General features: G+C 34.2%; 1 long non-coding RNA gene across 1 annotated transcript; it reads left to right on the top strand.

Annotated features, from left to right (window-relative positions):
* Positions 1-6,324: 6,324 nt before the first annotated feature.
* LOC135148411 (uncharacterized) lies at positions 6,325-8,586 on the top strand. The gene is made up of 3 exons (XR_010286585.1): positions 6,325-6,679; positions 6,719-7,325; positions 8,328-8,586. It is a non-coding gene; the product is annotated as an uncharacterized LOC135148411 (long non-coding RNA).
* Positions 8,587-12,043: the final 3,457 nt, after the last annotated feature.

The raw sequence follows: 12,043 nt of genomic DNA, 5'->3' as shown, positions 1-12,043 counted from the left end.
ATGAAAATCATATTTTATTAATTTTTAATTATTTTAAGATTTTTAAAATTATTTCGGTTTTTATCTAGATCATTTTATCTGTGAGTTTGTTCGTTAATTTGTCGAAAGCAGTCCGAGACCGAGCTGGCTAGGACGCGTGTCTTTTGTTTTGATACGTGTCATACCTTTACTTAATCAGTTCATATAAACTGATTATTTCTTTTAAACGTCAAATCACTCTCCTCTCAAACCCCTCTCTCTCGTTAATCTCTTTCTCACCAATCCCTCATCTCTCCCAAATCTCTCGACCTCACCACTCTCTCTCACAATCTCTCTCAACTCGCTGTCTCTCCCTCTCGCCCAAAATCTCTCCTGCTCACATCTCTCTCCCTCGCGCGCACCTCTCCCTGTTTTCTCTCTGGTTTCCGGCCGCCGCTGGTTTGACGCCGCTCGTGCTCTGTTTTCCGGCCACCTCTGTCAACCGCCGTTCTCTGATAAAGATGAATTGTATTTCATCTTTATTACTACCATTAACTGTGTGAATCTATGGATATTGCAGATGAAGTAAGAATGTAGCAGAGATAGATGAGAGAGACAGAAAACAGACTTGTATTAAAATGATGCGTAATCTTTAAGTTCCAGTCCACCACTCACATATAAAGCACACACTTTCTAACAACTTCTCTCGCTCAATCCTCAGCCAATCAGAATAAAAGAAATGAAAAATAGAAAAACAGAAAATACTTCTTAACTATTTGACTATTTTGACTTCATTCCAACATTCTATAACATAGCACCCTCCCTCCAATAAGACTTGTCCTCAAGTCTGGACGATGAATGTTGGGTACTGGTTGCAGAACTGCTGTGCATCTTCCCAAGTGGCTTGGGAACTGTCTTGACCTTCCCAATGTACCAAGTACTCAACTTTAGCTTTGTTCTGAAATTTCCTCATTCTCCTATCAAGGACAGCTTGTGGCACCAAATGTTGGCCAGCAGAGAACCAACTAGGAATTTCAGTAGCAACAGGCAAGGTACCTCTGAATTGTTTCAACTGGGAAACATGAAAAACATCATGAATTTTGGCATGAGTGGGTAATTTCAGCTTATAAGCAACCTTCCCAATCTTAGCTACAACCTGAAAAGGACCATAAAACTTTGGACTAAGCTTATGATTGCTTCTGTGATGTAGAGACCCTTGTTTATAAGCCACCAGTTTCAACCAAACCCAATCTCCCACATCAAATACTCTCTCAGATCTGTGCATATCAGCATAATGCTTCATCCTATGCTGAGCTCTTTGCAGTTGGAGTTTGAGCTCAGAAATCATATTCTCCCTTCTCTGTAGATTTCTATCCACTTCCCTATCAATTGCTTCTCCTGCTAAGTAAGGCAAGTGTAAAGGTGGAGGTTGGTTATAAACCACCTCATAAGGAGTAAGCTTTGTAGCCGTATGATAGTGAGTATTGAACCACCATTCTGCTAAAGGAAGCCACTTTTTCCAGTCTTGAGGAGTAGCACTGCACATACATCTCAGATAAGCTTCAAGGCACCTATTCACAACTTCAGTTTGACCATCAGTTTCAGGATGGTAAGAAGAGGATAAAAGAAATTCAGTACCATGAAGACTAAACAAAGCTTGCCAGAATTTACTCAAAAATACTGAGTCTCTATTAGAAACTATGCTTCTTGGCCAACCATGTAATTTAAAGATATTGTCCAAGTAAGCCTGAGCCACAGTAACAGCAGTGTAGGGATGAGCCAAAGCAACAAAATGAACATACTTACTCAACCTGTCCACCACTACAAAAATCACCTCTTTACCCTCTGATTTGGGCAGGCCTGAAATGAAATCCATAGACACATCCACCCAAACTTCTTGAGGAATTGGTAAAGGTTGTAAAAGACCTGGGGAGGCCACTGTTTCAGCCTTAGAAGCTTGACAAACCTGGCAAAGTCTAACAAACTGTCTGACTTGCTTAGTCAATCCCTTCCAATAGAAAACTTGCTTCAATCTTTTTACAGTTAAATCTCTTCCTACATGACCAGCCTCAGGTGAGGAATGATACCACTTAATCAACTGCAACTTCAAATCACCATTAGGACCAACTACAATCTTGTTGTTCCTTCTTAAAAGACCATCTTGCAGCTTGAAGCCAGGAGTGTCTATATTGTGCTGCAACTGGTCAATGATATGCAACCAATGATTGTCTAATGCATAACTGCTCTTAATTTTCTGAGAAACATCAGAAGTAACTACTGATAAAGCCAAGCATAAAATTTCAGATCCTCCTTTTCTAGATAAAGCATCTGCCACCACATTATCCACTCCACTCTTGTACACAATTTCATAGTCAAAGCCCATTAGCTTGGATAACCAGAATTGTTGAAAAGGAGTAGAAATCTTTTGCTGCAACAACCATTTTAAACTCTTTTGATCAGTTCTAATGACAAAGTGACTACCTGAGACATATTGTTCCCATTTCTGAACAGCAAAGACAATAGCAAGCAATTCTTTCTCATATACTGAGAGGTTCTGCCACCTAGGTCCCAAAGACCTACTAATGAAAGCTAGAGGATGTTGATCCTACATAAGAACAGCCCCTATACCCTTCTTTGAAGCATCAGTTTCAATAACAAAAGTTTTAGAGAAATCTGGAACTGCTAGTACTGGAGCAGTTGTTAGAGCATGTTTTAATGTCTGAAATGATTCCTGAGCAGCATCAGACCAATGAAATCCCCCTTTCTTTGTTAAATCTGTCAATGGTCTACTAATAACTGCATAATTTCTCACAAACTTTCTGTAATAACCTGATAACCCCAAGAAGCTCCTAACTTCTTTAACATTTGCAGGTATTGGCCAACTCTCAATAGCAGAGATTTTATTAGGATCAGTCTGCACACCCTCTTTAGAAATGAAATGACCAAGATATTCAATCTTGTCCACAGCAAAAGCACACTTACTTCCCTTAACAAACATCTGATTTTCTTGCATCAAGTCAAATACCAATGTCAAATGTGCAAAGTGTTCCTGAAGTGATTTGCTATAAACTAATATATCATCAAAAAAGACCAAAACACACTTCCTGAGAAGAGGTTTAAACACTTGATTCATCCATTCTTGAAATGAGGCTGGAGCATTAGTAAGGCCAAAAGGCATTACTAGAAATTCATAATGACCTGTGTGAGTTTTAAATGCAGTCTTGTACACATCTTCAGTCTTTACTCTAAGCTGATGATAACCTGCTCTCAAGTCTAATTTGGTGAAAACAGTAGCACCTGACAATTCATCTATAAGCTCATCAATGACTGGTATAGGGTACTTATTTTTGACAGTCTTATCATTCAGAGCCCTGTAATCCACACACATCCTCCAAGAGCCATCCTTCTTTCCCACCAAGACTACTGGAGAAGCAAAAGGGCTAGAACTGTTCTGTATTATTCCCCTCTCCAGCATTTCTTGAATTAGTTGCTCAATGATGTCTCTCTGTTTAATAGGGTATCTGTAGGGTCGAATATTGACAGGTCCTGCCCCAGGCATCAATGGAATAGGATGATCAAATACACCCCTATGTGGAGGCAAGGATTTAGGTTCTTCAAAAACCTTGTTGTACTTTTGTTTAATTGCCTGAATTTCTGGCAATTCAATATTGTGAATGCTCACCTTTTCCTCTTCCTGGATAGGCACTTCTTTAAGTTGCAGAAAACACAAATGAGCTGCATTCTTAAAGACCTTGTCACTGGGTACTCCTTTCAATACTTTGAGCTTCTGTGGAGAAATACCAGTTAGCACCATCTCATGTCCTTGTACATTAAAAACCATTTCCAGCTTTGTAAAATCCCATTTAATAGATCCTAAAGTCTTTAACCACTGGATCCCTAACACCATATCACAGCTTCCTAAAGGAATAAGTAACACATCAGTTGTAAAGCATTCCTTCTGAAATAACCATTGGAAATCCTTGCTCATGCTCTGGCAAGCCAGATGATTGCCATCTGCTACTGATACAGCCTGAGGGGGAATGCCCTGAATCTTACATCCCAATTGTTTGGCTATATTAATATCCAAGAAATTGTGTGTGCTTCCTGAATCTATCAAAATATGCAGCACCACACCATTACACATTCCCCTTACTCTCATTGTATGGAAACCATGATTTCCTGTTAAGGCATTCACTGAAATTTGTGGTTCAGACAAGGTCTCTTCCCCTGCCAAATCCACCTCACATAAATCAGGCTCCCATATTTCTACCTGTCCCGGAATTTCAACAGTAAATAATTGTGCTTCCTTGAACTGACATTTGTGACTCCTATCATAGGGTTTATCGCAATAATAACAGAGTCCTTTAGCCATTTTCTCTGCCCTAACTTCAGCTGGAATATGTCGAAAAGTCTTGGCAGGTTTCTGAGGGAGTTTAGTCGAATCAGACAACTTGTCTGGTGTAGGCAGAAGTGGTGGTTTAGTATTGGCTAACACAGGTGGTCCAGACCGTGCAGACCACAAGGAAGGCTTGATTCCAGTGACTTTCAAGGTTTCTTCCTGCAATCTGGCAAACTCAATTGCAGATGCAATACTAGCAGGTTTAAAGGCTTTAACAAAAGGTTTGATTGCAGGCTTAAGACCTCCTATAAAACTTTCCAAGATATAAGAATCAGGCATATCAGGACTGTTATGTAGCATCAAAGCCCTAAGATCCTCAAACTCATCTATGTATTTCTCTAAAGAATCAATATGCTGGAGTTTATTAAACTTCTCAACCACATCAGCCCCATTGTCATCACGAAATCTAGCACTTAAATCGATCACAAAAATATTCCAATCAACATTCTTCCTATTAGCCAAGTAATTCAGGACCCAATTCTCAGCCTTATCGATCATGTTCAAAGAGGCCAGATCAACTTTCTAGTCATCTGGTATCTTACACAACAGGAAATACTTACAACACTTTTTCACCCACACACGAGTACTAGTACCATCAAATTTAGGAAAATCAAGCTTCGGAGTAAACCCTAAGGGACGCAATTGATTACCAGTTGTGCGAGGAGAATCAGATGGAGCTCCAGTATCCTTAATTGCTCGTAATTCCCGCATGATAGTCATCATTTCCATGAACTGCTTATTATGCTCATCCAAACGCTTATTCTGTTCTGCAATTTTTAGCTCCAAATTCTTGATATGATCGTCCATGGCGACCGATGGTGTGCGTCTCGTATGAGGTGCCAGATTGATGTAAAAAGATCGTCGTTACTGCTCTGATACCACTGATAAAGATGAATTGTATTTCATCTTTATTACTACCATTAACTGTGTGAATCTATGGATATTGCAGATGAAGTAAGAATGTAGCAGAGATAGATGAGAGAGACAGAAAACAGACTTGTATTAAAATGATGCGTAATCTTTAAGTTCCAGTCCACCACTCACATATAAAGCACACACTTTCTAACAACTTCTCCCGCTCAATCCTCAGCCAATCAGAATAAAAGAAATGAAAAATAGAAAAACAGAAAATACTTCTTAACTATTTGACTATTTTGACTTCATTCCAACATTCTATAACATTCTCTCCTCCTTCCTTCCCCTTTTTCAGTTCGTTTTCTCACTGCTTTGGGGCTGCTGTGTATATGTGTATATTTGTGTGATTGGTGTGTGTATAATCAGTATATGTGTGTGTATTTGTGTGTCCCCAGAGGTGTGTATGTGTAACGGTGGTGTGTGAGGTTGCGGTAGTAGTTTAAATGGTCCAGGGAGTATACTGGTATGTGCTGGTGTGTGCGTGTGTAGTGGGTGCGTGTGTTTTACGTGTATTTGGCCATGGGTGATGATATGTGAATAAAGGTTTAACCATGTAGTTGGTTTCAATTTTGCCGAATACAATTGTTTTCCATTATCAAGTGTTTTAATATTTGGTTAAGTATTCTGCTTAGTTTGTTTAGTATTTGTAAGTTACGTGATTAGTAGTTAATTACAGGTTTGATTGGTAATTATAATTTAGGCTATTCGGATTGATTACAGGTTTTGTTGGGATTTGTTGTGTCGATATGATATCGACTGGTAGTCTGATAATTAGAGAAGGTGCTGCCTGATTTTCAAATGAAATTTAGATTTTAAAATTATACGGGAGCGTATCCTATAATTATCGGACTATTAATCGAATTTACATAGTTACTGATTTGTGATATTTCTATAAAATCTATAAATAATATTTATGTGATTTGGTAGTAATAGCAGTACTACATAGCATTATTATTGATGTTAATGTGTGAAACTGTGTTTACTTGGTAATTTTAGGATGTTGTATATTAATAAATATTAGTATTATTCTTTATTATTATTATTATTAGTATTATTCTTTATTATTATTATTATTTTCACTAGTAGTAATAATAGTAAATAATAATATTAATAATATAAATATGCGATATCTTAAATAGTTATAATGCTATGCTTATTTAATTCAACTTGTATATATTTGAATTGAATAGTATCTAAAGTGAGTATTATGGTAAGTGGTAAGTAAATGTATGGAAATATGTGATACCTGCTAAATGCTACATGTTAAATGTTAGAGTGTTATTCTTGATAGTATAATGTATTAATATTGAATTACTTTCCGTTTTAAAGATAAGCTGTTAGTTTCTTTCAATCATTATGTGTTTAGGTGCCGCATGTCTGGGCGGATTATTTATCATTATGTGTTAGGTGCCGCATGTCTGGGCGGATTATTTATCATTGTGTTAGGTGCCGCATGTCGGGGCGGGTACTTTTCTTATGTGATTTACTGCATGTCGAGGCAGATTTTCTTTATATTAGTATTTTTTTTTAGTTTAAAGAGCTTGATTTGATTGATTTGAAAACAGGAAAATAGTCCTATTTACGAATAGGTCATGCCGAATTTTCCGTAGAAATATTAAGTTACGCGTTCTCGTGTTTAATAATATTCTGAGTTGGTTGTAAGTTATAAAACTATAATGTGTGCTACTTGTTATGTGCTATATAATGTGCCGTGTATATATATATCGCGAAAGGGTAGAAATAGGATAGTCGTTTCGGAAGGATACTAAAGTAGTATCTTTTTGCTTATAATAGGATCGAGCATTGAGGGCGTGATACCAAGCAAAGGCAAGAAAAGGGGAGAGTTGTATAGCGGTTCAGTAGTTACGAATTGTTCGAGACGAATAGAACCAGACGTTGGGGATCAAGACTGAAGTTAGATAAGATTTCGTATCAGGCTGCAGCAACCGCATGAGCGCCATAGCAGAGAATCAGGAATAGTTGAGGGTGATGTCTTGAGAAAGCAGAATAAGATAAGGATGTTAGCTAAGAGTGTATAAGCTAAGGACCAAAGGCAAGTATTGTCCTCTCTTATATATTTGAAAGTGCAAGTATTCCTATCTTTACTTATCATTCAAGTGATATTTTCTTCAAATCCTATTATGCAAGTATCTTGAAACCTTCTTTTAAATATATTGCAAGTATCTCTGACCATACTCTTTATGGTTCAGATTATATATGTTTATCATAGAGCAAGAATGCATGTCAAATATCAAATGTTTTAAGTACGTATTCCCCTGTTTCTATGGATTTTAATATCTTTTAAATTGTTTTAGGGGAATAGTAACTTGTGAATATCTATCCCGGATGAGATTTAAATTCTGAAAATGTTTGGTGATTATCATTGCTAAACCTGTGATATAATTTTTGAGACATGGTATTGATTCATGAATATCATGTAATGGTTTTGAAAATGGGATGGATACAAATCAAATTGAAAACTGAAATGGATCAGATATCTCTATTTGGAGCTGCATAAGAGGTTCCGTTATTTGATAACGACCCATCATGGTGGCGTAAGAGGCTTGCGTGGTTTACACACCCAAAACCACCTGGTCCAGCGTCTAAAGACATAGCTAGTCTTTAGGTTCTGGAACATTATTTCGTGATGGCCGACTAGAGCCGTCCGGTGTTGATAGACTGATCAGCTATCTTCACCTGTTAGCGTCCAATATATCTGATATTCGTTTTAGATAAAAACCTGTTATAGCATGCTAGTGATAAAATTTTGAAACTAAAACTTATGATTATCACATTTTTCAGCATGCTAATAAATGTTGATTTCCAGTTTCATATCAAATGATGATTTACTGTTTTATGTTCGAAGCATGCATGATTTCTATACTCTTGCTCTTATAAGCTGTTTTTACATCGATTATATCTCTTGTTATTCAAATTGGTACTGCTGAGCAATTCATAGCTCAACCTTGCAAACTATCTTTATACAAACTGTTTTACTACTAGAACTTGCTGAGCATTTTAGCTTATTCTTGCTTTTCAATTCTGAACCTTTCAGCTAAGGCTAGAGATGGATTATCTGATTAGACTGCGCGTGTGAGTGATGCTAAGAGGCAAGGATTCTAAGTGGTTAAGTACATCAGAGATCAGGTTGGTTGTTTTCTGATTTCAATACTGTAACCTGGATGCGATCCTGTTTTTAGGGGGTTAAAGTGTTTCCTTTTAAACCTTTTATTAATGCTTTCAGGTTTTAAATTATTTGGTTTTCATAAATACAGTTTTTCAAAAGTGTTTTAAAAGGTTCAAAATTGTCTTTCTTCACAACCTTATTTAAAAAAAAACATCAGGGTTTTGAAATATCTATTATTACTCTCTTTCAAAAATTACAGGTTTTAAATTGTTTTTCTTTTAGTGGCACCAAATCCAGACCCCGGGATTTGCGGGCTGTCACACACACTCTAGATTGATTTATGCGCACCCTACACCTCGTTTTATACCAAATTACCCTTGTATTTTATCATTTCAACCAAATAATTTTATCAATTCAAAGGAATAATTTAGTACAAAGTAGATGTAAATTGCATAAATCAATTTAGGGTGTGCATAAATACCCTTTTATAATTAAAGATTGAGATGACTCCATTGAGAAAGAGACTAGATTAGAGTGTTCAAATATGAAAATTGATGTTTCAAGATACATCTATATATTTCACACTGGCGACTTTTGTCAAGGTCTACATTCTCGTAGATGAGTTGTATCATAGATACAATAAGCCGCAACAGAGATTTCTTTCATCCATCAAAGTTTATCATCTAACCGAAAGATATGCAAGATATCTCCAGACGTTTAGATAATAAGACTTTAAAGTCTGAATAAGAAAACCTATAAGTCTTTTTCCATGATCCTGAAAATCAAAACAAGCAAAGAGAAACATAAGAATGATAATTTAAGTAAAAAAAGTATATATTATGTGAAAAATTTTAATCCGATAATGACATATATGTCTTTACAAAAAAACATAATATATTATTTTAACAATAAGAATAATAGAACTTATAAAGAATATTAGACAATTATGTAAAATTATAATGTCTAACCAAAGCGAGAACTTTGGTTAGACACACAAATACTAAAATATTCATAATTCATATTAATCTTTTTTTGTTAGAACAAATAACATTAACAAATGATTTTATATTTCTTGTCAGGGAAATAAACAAAATAATTAATCATACTCTTTATGAAAAAATATATGATACAAAAATATGTTACTAATATTTAACCTCTAAATTGTAAAATACTGACATTAATATTTAGATATATTAAAATAAATATTCCATAAGAAATAGATATAAGCTCACTAATTAATATTATGGAAATTTTTTATATGTATATGTATATACAAAATTAAGTTGGAGCCAACAAGCGGTAAGTACAGTTTAATACTATAAATAATTTTCAATAAAATACTATAATAATATTTACTAGTCATCAAATATGATACCAAAATATCTCTTAAAGGCATGCCATCAATAATAACTAAAACTTGATGAAATATTTACAATCAAATACCCACATAGGGTCGTGCTCAAAAGAAAAAAGTACTTAAAATAGAACCAGAGAACCACTAAGGTTCCTAAATTTTAAATAGATTTTTAAGATCTAAATCTAAATACATGTTTTTTCATCGTTATATGTGCTCAAAAATAATTTTGAAATATTAATACATAGATATTGACATTTTTTGCATGTGAAGTTCTGCTGCAGAACCCTAACTAAATTGGAAATAAGTTAAGCGTTGTATGGGTTCGCTCTCTAATGATAACACTATTGACCCAAAAAAAATATTATGGAATTCACTAATAAGTTGTTAAGAAAATAAATACTTGAGTTACAAGTATATTATCTTTTTCATTATAAAACTTAACCCAATGGCTAAATCATAAATGTCTATTACATTAATGATGATATTAAATAAAATAATTATTTGATATTGAATAAAATAGAGTATTTCTAAACAAAAGATTAGGCTTCATCCACGTAAACAAGTTTTCACAGCTTCTTTCTCTCTTTTTCTTTTCTTCTTCTTCTACCTTCTAGCTACTTTACCCATTCAACACAAGAAAGCATAGACAAAGCGTGGTAATGCAGTATGCCGCAGATAATCTCTCCAGAAGTAGGATTCTCCCTCATTTTTGCATTTCTCTCAAAATATGTATTTCTCTTTGTATATTTAGATAAAACCTTTTAGTATAACATGATTTAGATATTTGCATCAAATCTTAATATTGTTATTCATAAATTATATCTTTTGCATTTTGATATTTGCATGCATTAGATTGAATTCTTTACAACCACGACCAGATATAGGTTTTTGATTTACTGTTAACATGTTGTATTTTACAAGATATTAGATAACTCGTAAATGATGGTGGTTTAACGGTGGTTTGCGGTGGTGATTTGCGGTTTTAATATTTTTGACTAAAATTCAGCATAATTTATGATTTCAGTTTTGTAGAATTGTATTTAATTTTCAATTTTTAATTGTCTGCATTTAATGCTTTTAATTATTTTGGTTGAATTGCACTGAAAAAAATATTTTGGTTAAATTAGAAGAAAATTGTAACATGCAATATTTCCTTAAATAGTGATTGACTTTATTGTATTTTAATATTTGATATCAACCTTTTTAGTAATTGTTATATTAGATTTATTGATTAATATTTTACTTATATTCTAAGGACATTTTATAAAAGTTTTAATTTCTTTAATTAAATTTCCTTTATCATGTTAAAGTTGTTTCTTTTGTATATATGGAAATTATTTGAATTTTTTTGAAAATGTCTTGATTCTCATTTAATGAGTTAGCACGTTAATTGCGCCTCTATTGATGGCTAATTTTGTACCATTTATGGATGACCATGTTTGATGGCATATTTTTGGCTTGTAAGAGGCATTTATGTGCCACTTTGTTGGCTGCAATTATGTGCCATTTTGTTGGCTTGTTAATAATTATTATATTATATTTTCGGTATATTATCTTTTTTCGTTAGTGTCTCACCAATTAAAAATCCATCTTTGGTTGAGACTTTATTTAATTTTCTTTTTCACTACTTGAATGGTATACACATGATGTTAATTATTATTAATTATTGGATGTATTATCCTTTATTTTTTCAATAATATATATATATAATCAGTTATATATATGGACTTATATTCCCATGTTTCCTCTTTTTTATATTTTCAGGATGCTTGGAAGAAGACGGGTTTTTTTTTTGGATATTAAAGTTTTATTATCTAAATTTTCCCTGTCATCTTGCATGTCCGATTGTTAAATGATAAGTTTTCTTGAATGAAAGAATTATCACAGTGAACATGGGTGTACACGGTTCGGGTTGGGCGGGTTAACGGAATTTGTTAACCCAACCCAATTAAATCGGATTTTTAAATTTTCAACCCAACCCAAACAATATTCATGTTTGTGTGCTTCTAAACAAACATAATAATTTATATCGGTGGAATGTTGCTTTGATGAGTTTGTCAAAGAGATAAAACTAACTCCAGTCTCCAGTATACAAAAAGCAAACAGAATACTATTATTTAAAAAATAGAGAACAATGTTTGTTAACAAATGTCTGTAAATAACTAATAACAATCTGTTAACAGTGACAAATATAAATTTGAGCAAACAAAGCATAGATAATGACCTGAGAGTCCTAGGATATATCGGGTTGGGTTGGATCGGTTTAAAAAAATTGAAACCCGTGTCC

This window comes from Daucus carota, chromosome 8, assembly GCF_001625215.2.
Source record: "Daucus carota subsp. sativus chromosome 8, DH1 v3.0, whole genome shotgun sequence".
Classification (NCBI taxonomy): domain Eukaryota; kingdom Viridiplantae; phylum Streptophyta; class Magnoliopsida; order Apiales; family Apiaceae; genus Daucus; species Daucus carota.
This window is presented reverse-complemented; position numbering and strand designations above follow the sequence as displayed.